This window comes from Drosophila ficusphila, unplaced genomic scaffold, assembly GCF_018152265.1.
Source record: "Drosophila ficusphila isolate 14025-0441.05 unplaced genomic scaffold, ASM1815226v1 contig_470, whole genome shotgun sequence".
Lineage (NCBI taxonomy): Eukaryota > Metazoa > Arthropoda > Insecta > Diptera > Drosophilidae > Drosophila > Drosophila ficusphila.
The window spans coordinates 4,780,504-4,802,048 of NW_025064389.1; the positions used below are offsets into that span (position 1 = coordinate 4,780,504).

General features: G+C 39.7%; 1 pseudogene; it reads right to left on the minus strand.

The window, feature by feature from the left end:
- Positions 1–16,513: 16,513 nt before the first annotated feature.
- LOC122320321 overlaps positions 16,514–21,545 on the minus strand; it is a 43,953-nt pseudogene continuing 38,921 nt past the window's right edge.

Below are 21,545 nucleotides of genomic sequence, written 5' to 3' on the forward strand. Positions count from 1 at the left end.
TCAGTTGAGTGTGCATCTCCGCAGGCAACGCAGACTGCACGTAGAGTGCAGTAAGTCTTCGTATGACCGTATTCCTGACAATTCATACATTGCACAGGCCCATTCCGCTTGTGGGGCTCATCCACGGTGATCCTACGGTGCAGCAGATATTGAAGCTTGTAAATTGGGTGGACTTCATTATTTTTGAATTTCAAAATTTCCGGCTCCAACTCTACCTTGAACATTGGCTGTGGAACTTTGTTTTTATTTAATATGTTCATAGCCTGTTTGACATTAAAGCCCTTTTCTTTAAGTCCAGCTATTATCTCATAAGTAGGGACTGTTGCTTCGATGCCTTTTATAACTACTTGTAGTCCTTTGCAACTTTTAAGTTGGTAGGTGTAGTAATTAATTTTTCCGTTGTCAAGGTGTTTGGCAACAGATCGATGGTCATGTTCGTTGTTCACTTGTATTTTTGTTTCATTAATGTTTCCCCTTTTTAAGGATTTAACGTAGAAATTGTTTGCTGCTATTTGATCAGTTATTTTTTTGACCAATTCAGAACAATTTGCCTGACGTACAAAGATTGGTGGTGGCCTTAGTTGCTTGGTCTGAGGTTTTGGAGCGGTTTCATCTTCCTTTGGGTCACTCAAAATAGAAAATCGGTTTCTTGTTAGTGCATTGTTAGGTGCGGTGGCTTCAACTTTCTTGGTGACTTTTGATGCATTTGTTTTTTTGGCTGCTTGTGGGCTTAATTTTCTCTTAATTTGCACGTGCCGATCGATTCCGGTTTGAATTAACGATCCATTAGCATTTTTGTTATTTTTGGGTTGGGTATTGGCTAGCTTGTCAGTAAGGGCTGACGAAACAGAAACTGCAGTTGATGTGGTTGTTGTAGTGGTTGTTGTCGCCGCTAGTGTCGATGTCACCGTCTTAAACGATGGCATTGTGCTGGTCGTTGTTGTTATCAGCAGATCGTTGGTAATGTTGTAGGGGTCGGGGGACGGGCATTGGGCACTCCACGGCTGTTTTTGTGATGCGCCGCTTGGACATAATAAGGCGGGAGAGAGCGAGCGTGCTCTCTCCGTACTCACTTTTAGTGTTGCACTTGTTGTCGGTTCCAACTCTTCCGCTCTTATGGAGAAGTAAGCGTTGTTTCTAATTGACGAGAGCCGACGTTCGTCTTGTTGTTGTTGCCGAGCCTTGCTTATTATCACTCTTCGTTACAGAGCTGGTGCTCTTAAACGTTGGCTTTGTTTATGATCAGCTGTATTATTGTTTATTTTCGTATTTTGAACACAACTTGAAATTATTTCATAGGCAACACGAGTACATGTACCCATGCGTTACGATTTGCTTCGACTCTGGGGCCGAATGTTCGTTAATTCGAAGTAGCGTTGCCGATAAATTTGATGGCAAACTTATTAATAATATTTTTGTAATACGAGGTATTGGCGACGCTGGCATTTTCAGCAAGCAATAAAAGCTATCTAAAAGTATTATTAAATGAAATATTGTTGAAACCAGTGTTTAAAAAACTGCAGTCGAATTAGCAGAAGTCGCAAAATATAAGCTATTCGGTACTTCGACTGTTTGCAATATTCTAAAAGTAGCAATTGCTTCTGCTTCTGCTTTTGAAAAAATTAGAAGTCGCAGTCGAAGCATAGCACAAACTTATAAAAGCAACGAAAAGCAAAAATCATCAGCAGGCCTCGCTTTTCGTTTTCTTGCTTCTGATTTTGCTGCTGCTTTCAATCGTAGCCGAAAGTCGTTGCTGTTGCAGCTGTCGGCTTTCGGAAGTCGTCAGCAGTCGAAGCCTCAAAAAACGAGGCATTCGACTTATTGCTGCTTTTGATTTTTGATTTCGACGCTGCTGCTTTTAATTAGAAGATGAATAATTTAAAATTATAATGTTTTTATTTTCTAATATATGAACATACATGGTTAATCATTAAATTTTTTTAGAAAAATGTACATTTTTATGTACTTCTTATCTCAGCTGCTTCAGCAGCAGCTGCAAAATCAAAAATCAAAAGCAGCAATAAGTCGAATGCCTCGTTTTTTGAGGCTTCGACTGCTGACGACTTCCGAAAGCCGACAGCTGCAACAGCAACGACTTTCGGCTACGATTGAAAGCAGCAGCAAAATCAGAAGCAAGAAAACGAAAAGCGAGGCCTGCTGATGATTTTTGCTTTTCGTTGCTTTTATAAGTTTGTGCTATGCTTCGACTGCGACTTCTAATTTTTTCAAAAGCAGAAGCAGAAGCAAAATCATATAAAATGACACTTACGGCAGTTTTTCAAACGCTGGTTGAAACACTGTTTCACGTCATAGCAGTCAAGCATCTCATAAATGATATTGTAATTGGTAGAAAAATCCTTAGTCAAGGATATGAAATCATATTGACACCTGATAAATTTTAATTTGTTAAGTGAAAATCTCTAAATGTTTGTAAAGTATCTGAGCCTTCTGCCTCTGTTCTTAAAATTGATACTGAATTGATTGGTAATGACAAAGAAAATTTAATTAAATTACTTAAAGACCATTCAGCTGCATTTATTGATGGAATCCCTTGCACAAAGGTTAATACAGGTGAAATGACTATTAGGGTAATTGATCAAACAAAACTGACCAGCGGCGTCCATATCGTTTAAGTCCAAATGAAAAAGAAATTGTACGTGAAAGGATACCAGAACTGTTAAACTGTAACATTATTCGACCTAGTTATTCTCCCTATGCTAGCCCTATACTCTTGGTTAAAAAGAAAAACGGATCAGATCGATTTTTCATTGACTACCGTGAACTGAACTACAATACGGTTTCTGACAAATATCCCTTGCCACTTATTAACGATCAGGTTGCTAGACTTGCGGGTGCAAAATATTTTACTTGTCTGGATATGGCAAGTGGATACCATCAGATACCCATTCACCCTGACTCTGAATATACGGCGTTTGTTACACCGGAAGGGCACTATGAATATCTAGCAATGCCATTTGGCCTCAAGAACGCTCCATCTGTTTTTCAGCGAGCATTCATTCTTATGTAATCGTTTATATGGACGATACAATGGTGTTAGGTATGGAGAGATTGAGGATTGTGTTGGATGTATTGACTGCAGCTGGATTCTCATTTAACATATCAAAATGTGTATTTTTGAAAACTACTGTACAGTATTTGGGGTATGAGGTACGAGCTGGAGAGTTAAGGCCTAATCCGCGAAAAATTCTTGCGTTGAATTCCTGCCACCACCGCAAATGGTTCGTAGTGTAAGACAGTTTATTGGATTAGCGATTTATTTATTGAAAATTTTTGCCTCGGTTCTCACAAATTATGAAACCGATTTATTCTCTAACTTGGAGTAAAATTGTGTTTAGTTGGAATAGCGAGTTAGAAGAAATTAGAAAAAATATTATTTCTATCCTTACAAATGAGCCTGTACTTGTTATTTTCGATCCACAACTTCCGATTGAGTTACACACAGATGCAAGCTGCTGCTGGTGCTTTGTTAATGCACCGAATCAATGGTAGTCCTCATGTAATAGAGTATTTTAGTAAAACTACTTCCTCTGCAGAGTCTAGATACCATTCATACGAATTGTAAACCTTGGAAGTAGTAGAATCAGTTAAACAATTCCGCCATTATTTGGTTGGCCGTGAGTTTGTAGTGTATACTGTTTGTAATTCTCTTAAATCATCGCGGACAAAGAAAGATCTAACATCAAGGGTGCATCGTTAGTGAGCGTATTTGCAGTCGTTTGACTTCAAAATTGAATATAGGGAAGGAAAGCGTATGGAGCATGTGGATTTTTTTTATCTAGAAATCATGTGCAAGAAGACACCAAAGTTGTAATGTCTTTAGTCCCTGAAAAGTTGTAATAGGCGTAAAGTTTAAATGAATTTATTCGAGCTCAAGGCCCGTCTTTTATACGTTTCGGTTTACATTAGCTCTTATGCGTAAGCTTAAATTTAACTGTTCTTAGGTTCTTATCGTAATTTTTAATATTAACATTAGTTAATATGAAACATATGGTTATTAAAAGAGCTTTGAAGTTTTGTCAGATTGATCGAGAAAGTAGCTTTGTAGCTTTGAAGCATAGCTTATGTCTGTTATACAAAGGTTGTTATATTTGATGTTTATATACGAAAGGCTGTCATACGAATGTTACACCTCCCTTTTTTGGAAAAAAAATATAATATATGTCGGAGGGTCGTTTGTCTTTTCCATCACTTTAAGGGGTTACATGGGTTTCACGGTTTCAAAAAATCGATTTTTTTTGTCTTATTAAATTTTATAACATTTCTAGAATATTGTCCTAAATTTTCAAGTTGATCCGAGTAATAGTCTCGGAGATACAGCCTTGAGAAGGTGGACGCTTGAGACCACTTTTATTGTCTCTTAAAATTTTAAACGCGTTTTTCTCAAAACTATGTTTTCAAAGTCGGTTGTCAAAATTTCTCGCAAACTACTCAACCGATCTTAATGAAATTTTACACAAGTATTCGAGATATCATTTACAAGGTATTGAACGAATGGAAGGCATCCACCGTGCCTTCCATATCATCATTCCCCACATGGGAATCAGAAGCATCTGCACTAAAGTCGTCTAAATCTTTATCAACTTCATTATTTATTTGTCTATTTGGCAATGCCCTCAAAAACTCATGCGCATATTTATAAGTTCTTTTGCTAGTTAAAGAATTTAAAGTGTACCGATCTCCATCTAATAGTTCAATTATTTCAAAAAGACCTTTAAACTTTGGGACTCCAAACAAACACACGACGGCTCTAACAGCCTTGATAGTATTTTCAGTGTCAATTTTTAAGGTGTGATAAAAATAATAAAAAATTTCGTAAACGTATCTACCAAAACAATAACGTACTCCTTTAAGTCATTTTTTTTCCATTCATCTTTCCTGTTATGTCAATATGTAGGGTGTGCCACGGAATTTCTACTTTAGGAATCGAATGTAATTCAGCCTGCATTTTTCCAACTGGTGGCTTAGCTAATTTACAGGTGATGCAATTTTCGACAAACCTACGAACGTACTTTGACATGTTTTCGAACCAGTAAAAACCATAAACTTTATCCAACGTTTTCTCCCAACCTAGATGCATAATAGATTCGCGGACGTGATTAATCACTGCCCATCTAAATGCCCTAGGGATTACAGGCAAACATTTAGTTTTGCCGTTTCTTTGTATTTTCCTATATAAAACTCCTTTTCGCAGTTCATAGGTTTTATTTAAGTTTTCCGGCAATTCAATATTTTTAAGCTTAACTATTATCTCTGTCACCTCAGGATCACGTATCTGTTCAGAAACTAGCCAATTATCAGTTATCTATGTCAATTCAACCCGCTTTTCCACTATTTTTTTCTCTTTCTCTTTAACCAGGAGATTCCTTGACAAAAAAATCTACGTGTGCCATTCGTTCTCCCTTCTTATATTGGATGTCAAAATCAAACGACTGTAAAAAGGCCCACCATCGATGCACCCTCGGAAATAGGTCTAATTTTGTACGACTAGCTTTCAGCGAGTTGCAATCAGTAAACACTACAAATTTTCGCCCCTGTAAATAATGACAAAAATGTTTAATGGCATTGACAACTGCCAAAGTCTCAAGTTCGTAAGAGTGGTATTTTGATTCAGCAGGTGATGTGCATTTACTAAAATATTCAACAACATGGGGCTTTTTATCTATTCTGTGTAGCATTACTGTTCAACATTTATATTGGAAAGAATTTGCATTGTGCTACAGATGAAGTCGTTACCTATGCCATTCAGTTTTACAATATTATTAAGTCCTTTTCCTTTAAATTTCTCTGCAACACTTTCCTTAACTAATGAGCACTCTGCTCCGGAGTCAAAGCAAAATGGAATGAGCTCACCGGATACATTTATCGGGGCCACAGTGCAAAAGTCCACACGCTTTTCGCACATATTCTTCTTCTTCTATATACGAGGTCGACTGTTGTACACCAGGCTGAGGCGTCTGCTCCGCCACCATCGGGATTAAATTTGGGTAAGGTGTCATGCGTAGCCTTATCGTCCGCTGCCGAAGTCCTTGGTGTCTGCATAGATTTTATTAGCTCCATCAGGGTTCGGTTCTGGGCTTCCAACGCTGCCATATATTGTCCAGGAGTATTGTCTGTAGGCGAGGCGAATCCCACTTCTGATGTCGGAGGGTCGTTTGTCTTTTCCATCACTTTAACTAAAATCCTCAGCAGCAAGTTCCGTTCGATTGCCAGGCGCTTTCTGAACTGACTCCCAAGAGTCTACTTTCCAAATTTATACTTTCTACTCAATTCTTATACATTGTTAGCCATCTCTTTCTAACATGTATGTCAGCGCTTAACGAACAGACCTCACTTGGCAGCAGTCTAAATCTGTCCTGCTCTGCCATGCTTTCACTCAAAAGATTTCTAACTTCCTTTTTTAAATGTCCCTGCTTCACATTAAAGAAGGCCCCGCTTCACCTGTTCTGACCAAGAGAACAAAGTAGGCCCCGTTTCATACGATCCGACATATATAAATTTTTAAAGTTATTATTATGTTTTTTTTTTGGTTTTTTTTTTATTAACCTATTAATTTAATTCTATTTTAGTGTACAGTTTGTTTTTTCTATCTTTTTTTATGTTCTATTATGACATTCTTATTTTCACGTATGTTTACAATGGTGTATTTTCCTATGTATTGCTTGTCTAGCTTATGTCCTATTTCGTTTCTTAGCAACATTTTTTGACCTATTTTTGTGTTAACATTATTTGTGTGTTTATCATAGTTAAGTTTTTGCTTTAATTTGTATTTTTCTATCATTTGGTTTGCTTTGTTTTGGGCTAATTGTAATTTATATTTGAGTTCTTTGTTGTAGTCTTCTATATTGTAAACTGGGTCAATGGAGTTTGAAGAAAAGGGTATGTCTTGAGCTATTTTACCAAAAACGAGTTGGAATGGGCAATAGCCGTGTACTATTGGGGGTGTTATATTAGTGTTTGAGTTCGAACGCCGCCGCGTATGGACGTGTTTTTCAATCGCTCAGTGAAAAGTCCTATTTTACCAGCATCCAACTGCGAAAATATAGGCCCACTAGTGAACCCAACAAACCCCAGCGAAAAGACGCTTCCCCACACAAAAAAAACCCTGTGTTTACCTTATTTAACCTATCATAAACAAATAAGCAAGCTCCAAACAAAAATGAGTGAGCGTTGCGCTCAAACTCAGAGCGCGCGCCCTCGCTCAAGCATCAACAACGCTTACTTTACAATAAAGTCAAGCGCCGACAACAACAGTGCACATAGCACCCTCTCAGTGCAACCTCAGAGAGCACGCTCTTGCTCTCCCGCGCTTTTACAAGCAACGCCAAACACACCAGGCGCTCTCCCTATGGAGCAATTACCTTGGAGCGAGCAATGCACCTCACCGCTGCCCCCGCTCTCTACTCTCCCGCCAACCTCAACGTCAACACAACCCAAAAAATTACCAACAACGATATCCAATACCGCAGCAAGTACCAAACAAATAAACTCCAAGCTTTTAACATCGTCTCTGCCACTCTCCACAACATCTGCAACAACTTCAACAACGACAGCTTCCCTAACAACAACAACTACAACAAGCTACTTCTCTACATCTTCCTGTTCTATAACAACAACACTTACCGAATTAAACAAACTAAGCCTTAAACGGACTCGTGATAGACAGTCGCCTGGACAAGTAAACGAGCCAACGAACTCAACCAAAAAACAACGGAGTAAAAACCAAAGAGCCACTCAAAAAACACTCAAAGAGTAGGGGAGACCGGGGGGGTTTTGAGACGGGTTTTGTTTTTTGACAAAAAATATAATAGAAAAGCCATTTTTCTGCCCGTACAAATTTTTAAATCATAGTTCAGTGTAATTTCACTCAGACAAGAGTATAATTAGTTGAAATTTTAGTTCGACCTTCAAGTTTTGCCTGCCTGCTCAAAAGTTGTTTTTTATGGATTTTCGCAATGTTCGGGGGGTTGTGAGACACAAATTTATAAGAATGAAAATGGCTTCATTTTATCAAAATTGTTTATTTTAATCTTTAATAAGGCATCTTTTGTGGTCTACCATTTATTCAAATTGAAAAGATTTCGACTTTTTCTCGATAGCAACCTCTTTTATAGCAGCCACAAACACATTGTCATCAATCGCAGATTTGGCAGTCTGACTATACTTATGACGTACCATGATGACTAAAGAAAGAAAAAACGATCATCAAAAACACTGAATCCATCAAAAATATCAAAATTATCATTAAACGTTTTGGTTGTGTACAGAAACACTATATCAGGCTATAAAATACAATTTTATGTTCCTAGATGACGCGGTAATAGAATGTCTCATAACCCCCGAGAACGTTGTCTCACGACCCCCCAATACCTATATTTTAAATATGGCTACTGCTTTACGGACGCATTAAATGTTTATGCAAAATTTGTTCCGTGTGTCAAAAGGCTACTCAGCAAGGATTGTTTCGGATATATGCACTCTCGCAAATAGCTTGTAAAACAAAGCGAAAAGACAGCAAACACGAACGGTCTACAAAACTTTCGATCACAAAATTGGAGTTGCCATTTGGGAAGACATAAAGAATCGGCATGAGCGGAATATTTGTGATGTGGAAATGAAGATTGGAAACAAGCAAGAAGTTTCGAAGTCAGCTGGTAGATGTCGCGCTTTTTAGTTCAGGGCTGTAAGCGCGTCTCACGACCCCCCGTGTCTCATGACCCCCCGGTCTCCCCTATTGGCTAGCAGAACCACGCTCAAACAACCGCTTTGAGTTGCTGGCGCATGAGCAAGACGATGAAGCTGGGACAGACCGGAACCTAATCGCGCAAATATCACAGCGAAAACCCAAACCTCCACCGATCTACGTACAAAATGTAGAAAATATCCATGCACTAACAACTGCACTAAACTCACTGCCAGAGACAAAATTCGAGCTAAAAGCACTCTCAACGAACGAAATAAAAATACAACCACAAGAAAGTATACACTACACAAACATCCTAAAGTTACTTAAAGACAAAGAGACCAAATTTTACACGTACAGACCGAAAGATCAGAGAGGATTCCAAGTAATACTCCGCCATGTACATCATGCTACCGAAAAAAACGAAATAGTTAACGAACTAGCCGACCTTGGGCATACAGTACTAAACATCCACAACATTCAACGCAATGACACAAAAAAGCCGCTACCCCTCTTCTCAATTGAACTTAAAACGCAAGATAACAATAAAGACATATACAAAATAAGCCATCTATTACACTGCAAAGTTACTTTTGAGCCACCGCACCAAAAACGTATAATACCGCAATGTACAAACTGCCAAAAATACGGACACACAAGAAATTACTGTACGAGAGATCCCATTTGCGTAAAATGCGCTGGTAAACACCAATCAGCCAACTGCCACCTACAAACAACAAACTCTGACAAGAGCCAAATAAAATGCGCTCTCTGTAGCGAGAACCACACTTCCAATTATAAAGGTTGTATGGTCTACAAAGCCCTACAACTTAAAAAATATCCAAGTCTCTGGCAAAAAGAAATACCACAAATCCAGACCCCACCCGAAATTGCCACAAAAAGTACACCTGACCTGATCAATCCTTAAATATCATACGCAGAAGCTCTACAAAAAAACAAACCTCCAACATCAACCCACCAAACCTTCCTACACAATGATGAGCAGTCCATTCCAACAAACAATAACCAACAACAAGAGGACATGCAAGAACTGAAGACACTTATGAAACAACTGATTGCACAGATGTCAAGAATGATGAACATAGTTACCATACTTGTATCCAAACTTGAAAAACAATAATTTGATTATCGCATTCTGGAATGCAATTGGACTATCGCGCCATATCCTAGGAATAAAGAGCTTTCTACAAGAAAACCAGATTGACATAATGCTAATTTCAGAGACCCACGCCACAGACAAAACATATATCAGCATTCTTGACTATAAGATATTCTTCACAAACCATCCAGACAACAAAGCCCATGAAGGCACAGCAATCATAATCAAAAATGACCTAAAATGTGTAGAAGTAGAAGGCTATAAGGCTGCAAACATACAAGCCACGACAATAACAATTTCGAACCAGTTTGGACAACTTAACATCTCGGCTGTTTACTGCCCACCCAAATTTAATATCACGAAAGAGCAATACCTAGACTACCTAAATTCGCTTGGGAATCAATACCTGGCGGGAGGAGACTACAACGCCAAGAATGCCATGTGGGGATCGCTCCTGACAAATGCAAAGGGAAGACAACTTTACGAAGCTATCAAAGCAAATAATAGTCGTACAATAAGTACAGGAGAGCCAACATACTGGCCAACTGATACAAAAAAACTTCCCGACTTGATTGACTTTTGCATTACCAAAAACTTGACACACCAAAACATAAAAATAAAGTCAAGCCTGGACCTATCATCAGACCACTCACCAATCTTAGTAACTATTAAAAGCACACCAGACCTGACAAGCAACACTCCGAGCCACAACCACAAAACGAACTGGAACCTATTCAGGGAGATATTACTTGACAACATGGATACCATGGCCTCTCTAAAAACAAATGAAGAACTAGACTCTGCTATAATGCACTTAAACGACAAAATAATTAGAGCTCTATGGCAATCGACGCCGGCTCTGATCCCCGTAATAACCAAAAGGACTCCATCACACATAAAAGACAAAATCAAACATAAGCGCCAACTAAGAAAAATATGGCAGTCCACCAAGCACCCAAATGACAAGGCCAAGCTAAACCGTGCAACAAAAGATCTCAAGCAAACGCTACAAGAGTACAATGAAAGCCAAATCAGGAGTCAACTGGAAAATCTGGGAACAACGACATCTACAAACTACTCCCTATGGAAAGCAACTAAAAAACTGACAAAAGCAATTATACATAAACATCCGATAAAGACAAAGAAAAACTTATGGGCAAGAACAAACAAAGAAAAAGATGACACACTGGCAGATCACTTTGAGGAAATTTTTACGAACCGTATGGACAACCAAAACGTTGAGCTTCCATCACGTTTACCAAAACCCAACTGTGCAATCAGAAGAATAACGATAAACGAAATAAGAGAACAAATATTAAAAGTCAAAGACAAAAAGACACCGGGCTATGACCAAATCAGTGGTAAAACACTAAAAGAGCTGCCAGACAATACGATTAAGTTTATAAGAGACATTTTTAATGCAGTGATAAAACTGAAATCCTTCCCTTCGACGTGGAAAATTGCGCAGATTACAGCAATCCCAAAACCTCATAAAAGTGCATCTCTTGTTAGCTCATATAGACCAATCAGCCTGTTACCAATTTTATCAAAAATCTTCGAAAAAATTTTACTTGACAGAATCAACCCTATCTTAGTAGAACAAAATGTAATCCCACCCCATCAATTTGGTTTTCGAAAAAAACACTCAACGGTGCAGCAAGTGCACAGAGTTATCAACAAAACAACAGAAGTCTTTGACAACAAGAAAGTTTGCGTAGTAGTATACATGGACATTGCAAAGGCGTTTGACAAAGTATGGCATACAGGACTACTCCATAAGCTTCACAACATCCTACCATTTAACCTATTCACTACACTAAAAAGTTACTTGACTAACAGATACTTCTATATCAAATGCGACGATGAATGTTCAGATCGTATGCCTGTGGCAGCGGGTGTACCCCAAGGCAGCGTACTAGGACCAGTATTATCTACACTATCTATACTAATCTATACTAATATTATAAAGGGGTAAAATTTGTTTGTTTGTTTGTTTGTTTGTTTGTTTGCAGCGAATAGGCTCCGGAACTACTGGTCCGATTTAAAAAATTCTTTCACCGATAGAAAGCTACATATATTATCGTGGAGTTAAATAGGCTATAATTTATTTTGAAACAAATTAGGGATTCGTAAGAAAATTGCAATATTGTCGCATATAAAGTGAGTTGCTACCTCATCACACTGACAAACACGCTCCCATAGCATTTTAACTCAATTTTTGTGTTCACTGTGAAATTGTGAAAAAAAAGAATTTTTATTCAATTTAAGTTGAACTGTGAAAATTATGTGGATCGTACATTTGAGGATAAATTCACCACTCTCTCCATAGTCCAAAATGCTTAGAGGACGACGTGCAAACATTGGCCGCAGACATCCAAGCCAGCAGCCAGTATATTCACAAAACTTAAGCGAAGAAAGACAAATGAGCACATGGAGATCATTGGCATCATTCAATCGCTTGGCATTCCAATATGACCCCACTGCGAACTACAGTGATAATGAAAATTTAGATATTGGACCAATGGCGACTATATACCGATATTGCAGTGCGTTAAAGTTTAAAAGAGAAACGGCTGGATTGTGCTGCGCAAGTGGAAAAGTCAAACTGGAAAAGTGTTAAATCACCATATTTCTATACTTCCATATATTTGAAAAATGTTGCAACATTGACTTTATGTTGTTAAATTGTGTTGACCAGCGAAGCGGACACAGGACCTCTAGTACCTTATATACACAGCAGACATCCCAAACCCACTGACCCATGGTTCCATGATTGCAACCTTTGCTGACGATACAGTGCTATTGGCCTCTAGTTACACAGAAAAAAGAGCAGCAAACACACTTCAAGAGATATTAACAACAATAATGTCATGGTTTGAAAAATGGGGCATTGAAATAAACAAGGACAAAACCCAACAGGTGGTATACACAAAAAAAAAAAAAAAATAACTACCCCAACAAGAATAAGAATAGATGACGAAATCCTGAAACTAAGTACTAGCGCAAAATACCTGGGACTCACTATTGACTCAAAACTCACGTGGAAAAAACATATAATAAACAAACGAAACGAAGTAAAAAGTAAATTCCGACAACTCCATTGGCTTCTGGGAAGACAATCAAACCTAAACGTATCCAACAAGCTACTAATCTATAAAACAATAATAAGACCAATCTGGACATATGGTATAGAAATATGGAGAACAGCCAGCAAATCCAACCTTATCTTAATACAAAGAGCCCAGTAGAAAATATTAAGAATATTAACTAACTCAGACAGATACACAACAAATGACCACATCCACAGAGAGCTAAGAATACAGACGATCTCAGTGATAATTAAGCAGAATTGCATTATCCACATCCAAAAAATTACTTGCGCACCAGAATCATAGCCTAAGAGACATTCCGAGAAGAGAAGCACAACCACGAAGACTAAAAGGGAGAACTCCCACAGCATTAGCGCACCAATAACAGAATAAAGATAAGTAAATAAAAATAAGCGAAATTAAAAAAGTTATACCGACACAATGGTGTTGGTAATAAGTTAAGCCCACATGTTGTCTTCCAAAACAATTACTTAATATCCTATTGAATAGATGTAATAAATAAAGGGGTTGGAAAAAAAAAAAAAAAATATTAAAACAATAAGTAAAGTTTTGTGGGTATTCGTCCCAATTAGTTTTATTAATTGAAATACATGATCTTATGTATTCGTTAAAGGTTCTATGGCTTTTTTCTATGGTACCAAGAGTTTGATGGTGATGAGCTGTAGAATTTAATTTTTTGATTCTAAAATTTTTACAAAGTTCTGATAAAACAGAATTCATGTGTTCTGTTCCCATATCAGTTATATTAGGATACATTTTTCGAAAATTGCTTTTGCGATTGTGTCAGTGCTTTTATTTGGTACCGGTATAGTAACTAGATGTTTTGTTAGATCGCATATAATTGTTACTGCATATTCGTTCCTGTTTTCAGTTTTTGGTAATGGTCCTATTGTATCTATTAGGACTCTTTCGAAGGCTTTTACTGGTGTGGGTGTTAATATCATTGGTGTTTTGATATTAGTTGTTTTTTGCCTACTTGCATTTTTCACATTGTTTAATGTAGTTTGTGATATCTTTTATCATATTTTCCACTTATATTCTCTTTTTATTATGTTTAATGTTCTTGTGACCCCACTGAGACCTCCCGTTATTGGGTTATCATGAAATTGTTCTAATATAGTGATTAGTTGATCTTTTTCTTTTTTATTTATCTTTTTTATGGGTGGTAATATTATTATTTTTTTCAAAGTTTATTACCAATTTCATTAAATTGGTAATAGTCGTTAAGTGGAAAAGTTCATTATTTATTTCAATAAGTAGGGAATGTCGTCAGGGTTGGACACACTTTCGACCCTTGCCCATAATTATCGTTTTAATAAGGATTAAGATCATTTGCGTAAATAGTTTGAAAGGTAAAGGCAAAAGGTATGTCTGACAATGAACATTATGTTGTAAAATGAAAAATATAGAAATGTCGAGTATTTAAAAAAAAAAAATTGTAGTCAGGCTTGGCCACTGTAGTCAGGGTTGGACACTTGAATTGCTACTTCAGAAAAGTAGCAATAAAAGAGGACATTATCCATGGATCAGGTGTATTTTATGTCTTTTGACTCTTTTTTATTGTGCACAACTAATATTACTTTTTAATTTAACTTTCCTTTCTCCGACTTAACTGCTTTAATGGCCAGGACAGAATTATGCAAGTCGACTTTACCTCTTTCCGTCGTTCGCTTGTAGCGTGAACCTCTTCAAAGGGAGAAAATAAATTATTACTCAAAGAATTTTTTTTTTTTACTTATTTACTAATTAATTCACTTTTTGTTGAATCAAGTTATTAATTATTAAATTTATTTATTCATCCAACTCATACTTTATTTTTAGAACTTTAATCTATTCCTTTAATTAATATGTAGGTATATTTGTTCACAATATAGAAAAAAAATTATTTCATTGAATGTATTTACATGTTTTGTAGTGAATAACTGTAAAAAACATTGGAAAAATTAAAATATTCTGACAAAAGGGAAAAACCAAGGGTGTCCAACCTTGACAACAAAAAGTGTCCAACCCTGACAACATGAGTCATAACCCTACCGCACAACATAACCACCAAATCGCTTTATTTAGAACAATTTTTTTTAAGGATTTCGTTAAGGGGGAACCACTTAACGTATTTTTAAACTTACCCTGCGGATAGCATATTTTCCGCTGAATTATGCCACTTTTTTTTGCGTGTTCTCCAATACTTTTTTCATCACTATCACGACACTATGTCAACAAAACAGGAAAATTAACAGTTCTGGGATGCGGCTTGGCATGAAAAGTTTCCCACAGTGGAAACAATTAATACCAAATTCGCACACAGATGGCGATTGTTGGTTTATTAGAAAAATTGCAAGTGTCCGACCCTGACAACTGTCAAACCTTGACGACATTCCCCTAGAATATGAATTTTTAAATCATTGGCTTTGTTGAACTAATAAGCTTTTTTTATTATCTATTGAATTTATACGACTAAGTTTATGCCTTGAGTTCTGCAAAGGCAGCGATACAGCTTACAGCAGACACAGCTTATTTACTGCTCGTTTCGTCACTCCTGATGTTATCTTGAGAACTGCAACTCGAGCAACTCCATCTCCACCACACATAAGCTCAACGAGTCTCGCTAGGGGCCACTTCTTCGGAGGCAAGTTCTCGTCCTTGACCAGCACTAGGTCCTCGAAAACCAGGCCAGGCTTCGAGGTACGCCATTTGGAGCGCTGCTGCAGTAGCGTCAGGTATTCTTCCTTCCATCGAGTCCAGAAGACTTGCTGCAAGTAGGCCACACGTTGCCATCCATCCAATCGTTCCTTTGGGAGAACCGCCATTACATGCTCCACTAATCGAGGCTTCGTTCGAAAGCATCTGGCGCATTTGTTCAATTCTTCCTCCCCCTAATAAGCCAATACTGGGATCGAACTATGCAGAGTAGGGCCTGAAGTCCAGTGTGCAGATTGCGCTCATGAATGTGAGTAATGATGGCGGCTGTGACAGGATGGCTCCGTGGCAATATGATTGGATGACGGCTATTGAAGTCCAGCGACAAGTTCCTTAGTCGGCCATCCACTCTTAGAAGCCAAAACTGATCCATAAAGGGCGATAGAGATACAAGCGAACTAGATGGGGCTACTACTCCTTTAGACTGCAATTATTTTATGTCTTCCCATAAATAAGAACGCTGAACCAGACGAAGCAATAATTGAGTACCGCTTTGGATATCCGACACCTTAAGATTCGGCTACCAAATGCTATTGATGAACTTGTAGACGTATCCGAAAATCCTTTGCAGCGCAGCGAAGGAAATTGCAAATTTGGAACAGGCTACGATGTCTACGTATGGCGATTTTATTAGCAGGACCTTTCGACGATCATCAAGGTGATCTAAGCTATTCTCCTTACTAGCGAGAGGTAAAGCAAGGGACGAGATTAATGAAGAGCTATTAGAGACGCCATATTCTCCGGAGACAACCCATCCCAGTCGAGTCTTTTGAATAAGCGGTAATCCAGGTGGGAGCTTAATTTGCCTAACGCACAACAGCTCATAAAACAAACTGGCTCCAATCAAAAGATCTACACGCTGAGGGATATAAAACTTAGGGTCAGCTAATTGAATGTTTTGCGGTATTTTCCAGCTGCCACATTGAAACTAGACTGTAGCTCAGTTATATTCGGAGCAATAACTGCGGTTAGGTTCGCCGTGTATTCAGACGTTCGGGACTGCATCGTAATGTTAACTGAGTGACCATTTGTAACAAAGCTGGAATCACCTATTCCAGTAACAGAAGCCAAAGTCTTTATCTTCTTTGCTTGAAGCTGATCTGCGAAGCGAGATGTTATTAGATGCAGCTGAGAGCCGGAGTCAAGAAGGGCTCGACATGGAACGAAAACTCCAGAACGATTTTTTACGAGAACGGTGGCAGTGGCTAGGAGCACATTGTCAGTACTGAAATCCTGAGCAATAAGAGCAGTGGATAAGGAAGGCACGGCAGATGGTTCTACGAGACTAACAATAAGTGTATCAAATCTTATACTATAACCTAACTATCAGTCATATAGACTGGAACAGTAAAAAATGGCCCTGACAAATTATGGCTGGGTTGGAAGGTCGTTACGTTGCAGGCGGGTTCTTCTGGAAACCCGAGTCAGATCTCTTGCAAGAGGATTTGGGTGTGCTGAGAGTTTTTCCTTGTATGAGGCTTTTTGCTTTTCTATTTCATCTTTTACTGCGTGAATGCCAAGGTCCCTGTGGATGTTTTCGTTTCGAATATACCATGGTGCCCCAGTGATAGTTCTCAGGATCTTTGCTTGAGCGCGCTGTATGATGTCTATGTTAGTTTTGCTCGCGTTTCCCCAGAGCTGGGAGCCATACGTCCAGATTGGTTTAAGAGTGGAGTTGTAGAGCAGTACCTTGTAGTCCAGACACATGGGCGATCGGGCGTTTATAATCCAGTGGAGGCTGCTGGCTTTTAGTTTTAAATGTAGTTTCTTGCATTCAATGTGTCTACGCCATGTTAGACGTCTGTCGAGGTGGACGCCGAGATACGTTACTTTGTTGACTTGGGGGATCATTGTGCTATTCAAGTGGATCGGAGGGCATGTTTGTCTGTTGAGAGTAAACGTTGCGTGCTTACACTTCTGTTCGTTTATTTTGATACGCCAGTCGGATAGCCACTTCTCTACTACCGTGAGGTGGTTGGCTAATTGGGATGTTGCACGGACTGGGCATCTGGAGCGGCTGAGGATCGCAGTATCGTCAGCGAAGGTGGATGTTAGTAGTCCCTCACTCGTGGGAATATCCGCTGTGTAGAGGACGAATAGGGTTGGTCCAAGTGCGCTTCCTTGTGGGACTCCAGCTTCGATTTTATAGTTTTCGGATGTTGTTGTGTTGCACCTCACTGCGAAGACTCTGTTGTAGAGATACGACTCGAGTAATTTGTGAGTGTACCCGGGAAAGTGTGTTTTAATTTTATGCATAAGACCGGTGAGCCAGACACGGTCGAATGCTTGGGATACGTCGAGGAATATCGCGCTGCAGTATTCTCTATGTTCGAAGGCTGTGCGAATCTCTGATGTTATTCTGTTTACTTGCTCGATAGTTCCATGTTTTTCTCTGAAGCCAAATTGGTTGGCTGGGATAATGTTATGAGCTCCCATATATGGTAAAATGCGTGTTAGAAGGCATTTTTCGAACAGTTTCGACAGGCATGATAAAAGACTTATTGGTCTGTAAGAGGACGGAATCGTGTGATCTTTTCCGGCCTTTGGTATCATTATAATTGTTGACTTTTTCCATTTTTTTGGATAGTAGCCAAGACTTATGATCCCATTGAAGAGTTTACAGATGACCTCAATAGCACAGTTTGGAAGTTCAATTATCATTTTTGGAGTTATTTGGTCACCGCCGGGAGCCTTTTTCGGGTTCAGACTCCGGATGACTTTGGTGATCACATTCGGTCGAAACGATGGTATTGTGGATTCGCTTTCAGTTTGGATTTCCGGTAGAACGAAAGGACTTGCGGCGGGATTCGGTTGGAAGACGCCCCTGAGATGTGAGGCAAATGTTTCGGCTCTGTCTGTGTCGCTGCGCGCCCAGCCACCTGAAGAATTTCTTATCGGGGAGACGGTTTCAGCCGGAGAGCTTAGATTTGGGTGAGCCCTCCACAAAGGATGCTTTGCACTTGTTGGAGAGAGTTTCTCGATATATCTCAGTTGTGCGTTTTCGGCATCTTGCTTCAGAACCCGGTTTAGTTTGCGGGTGGCTTCATTTAGACGTTGCTTTGAGCATGGCGATCTACTGGTTTGCCACGCCCTTCGCAGACGCCTCTTTTCCAGAACGAGCTGTTCGATTTGCAGGTTGGTTTTGAACTTCTTTATTTTCACATCATGTCGTTGTGGTGTTGAGATCCTGGCTGCTGTGACGAGTACCTCTTCCAGGGCGGCGGTAGAGCAGTCGATGTCCTCTTCGATATTGAGCTGGGTGTTAAGCTCAATGTGGGAACTGACGTACTTCCTATATTTCATCCAGTCAGTTCTGTGCGACGTCAGCCTGTAGGTGTAGTCCGTAATATCTGGGCTTTGAAGAAGGGTTATCAACAATGGAGAGTGGTCTGATGAGAGATCGGGTAGGGCCGTGGCGCTTATTAGGTTGCGTGGGATGTTTTTGTAACCGCGAAATCAATTAGATCTGGGATCTTTCTAGGATCTGCTGGCCAATATGTGGGGCTACCAGGAGAAACGTAGTCCAACTTATTTCTCACATTTATAAGTGCATTATAAAGTTGCCTTCCCTTGGGAGTAACGAGGCGTGATCCCCAGTGCGTATGCTTAGCGTTGTAATCTCCAGCAGCTATGAAGCGGTCCCCAAGTGAGTTGTAGAAATCCATGAATTGACCTTCAGAGATTGTAAAGCGAGGTGGGCAGTAGACAGCGGCGATGCAAAGGTTGTCGTTTCCTGACTGCACTTTTATAGACGTGGCTTGCAAGTAATTTGTTGCAAACCTTTGGTGAAAATGGTGTTTGATGCGTTCTCTAATTAAGATGCCGGTGCCGCCGTGGGCTTTACCATCGGGATGATCTGTGCGGTAGAAGGTATACCCCCGTATACGGAAGTTATATTTGCTTGTGAGGTGAGTTTCAACCAGCAACATGGCGTCGATGTGATTTGCATTTAGGAATTGAGCTATTTCCAGTTTATGCCGTGAAATGCCGTTGGCATTCCACATGGATATTCTTAGATTGGTCATTTATTATTTGGACTGCTGTGATACAAGCAGCTGCATCACCATATTCTGGTTCTGGACCAACGTTTGCATGGTCGCTTTCATAAATGACATGAACTCCATCATACTTTGTTGCATGGTAAACATCATAGTTTCCAAATTACTTTGCGGCTGGGGTGGTACCTGTTTAGCGTTTTCTGAGTGTGGCTGGAGTGGTTTTTCCATGCCCGTTCGTAGAGCATCAGCGTAGGAGATGCTGTTGGTGGTACTGAGCGGACCGAACGAAGATCTGGCTGCCTTGGCGAAAAATACGTCTGGCGTAGTTTTTTGATTTAAAATACACGTTTTGTGTATTTTGTTGACGCGTAGCTGTCGCTTGTCGCATGCGACTCTTCAGCTCCTTGTAGACCAGACAGCCTCTGTAGTTTGCCGTATGGTTTCCTCCGCAGTTCCCACATTTTTTTGTATGGGGATCTTCTTTGTCAGGGCAGTGTGCGGCATTGTGGAAGTCTCCGCAGACTACACAAACTGACCGAAGTGTGCAGTATGTCCTGGTGTGCCCAAACTCCTGGCAATTTGTACATTGCACTGGGCGGTTCCGTTTGTGTGGTTCTTCCACTGTGATCCTCCGGTGCAGTAAGAACTGCAGCTTGTAGATCGGGTGCACTTTATTTTTCCTTAGGGTTTTGCTGTCTGGCTCGAGCTCGACCTTAAAGAGTGGTTGCGGCTTTTTATTTTTGTTAATAATATTGCTAACATTCTTAGCAGAGAATCCCTTGCCTTTAAGGGCTTCTAGTATCTCAGAGGGGGCGACGTCGGGTTCGATTCCTTTTAGTACTACCTGCAGTCCTTTGCTGCTTTTTAGTTGGTAGGTGTAAAAATTCTTTTTCGTTTCCTCCAGGTATTTGGAAACAGCTCGGAAGTGTTCTTCATATTTTGTCTGAACTTTGGTTTCGTGAATGTTCCCTTTAATAAGCGGAACAACATGAAAATTTTCGTCCCCGACCAGCGCAACAATTTTGTTGACCAGGGCGTTTGAGCTTTTTTCCCTAATGTAAATAGGTGGGGGCTTTGGTTTCTTTTTGGGTCACTTGCTCCGGCTCAGCTTGGGTCTCGCCATCTGCTAAGAGGGAAAATCGGTTGCTGTTGTTTGAAATACTGTTTCTTTCCTTGGCTTGGATTGTACGGTTGATCTTTGGTTTGTTACCAACCGTGTTCTGCGGACTAAGCTTACGCTTTATCTGGATGTAGCGATCCATACCGGTCTGTATGGCCGAAACCGCTTGTTGCTTATCAAAGCTTACGGTTTTTGTTGCTGTTGCAGTTTGCGATGGAGCCGTTGACACCGTTTTCGCAATATTGGTCGTTGCTTTAGTTGTTGCCGTTACTTTTGCTGAGGTAGTAGAAATTGAAGCACTGCTTGTTGTTGGTGCGTCTCCCATAGAAGCCGGTGGTGGTGGGGTCTGGCATTGATAACTCCAAGATGTGGGAGTTGGAATGAGTAGGGCTGGTGATAGAGAGCGGGCTCTCGTGCTTTCGACGGTCAGTAGGGCCGGGTTGCTCTTTGTAGACGTTTTCTCTACTTCGGTATCGCGGGTTGAGAAATAAGCATAACAAGCGTTTCTTTGGTTTACGGAGCTTCTACGCTCATTATTTTGCTCGCCGCTCATTTATTTGAGCTTATCGCGCGTGGCAAAATTTGTGAAAAAACTGTATTATATCACTTATATTAGCAATTAGATATAGGCAACATGAGCAGGAGTACCCACGCGTACCCTGAGCGAATTTCGCGAAATAGAAATCTGATATTTCCGATGTATTTTTAGTTACTCGGCGGAGCGATATAAAAACACGTCTGTTGTCATTGACAGTTCACTAAGTAATGTTAACTGAGTGACCATTTGTAACAAAGCTGG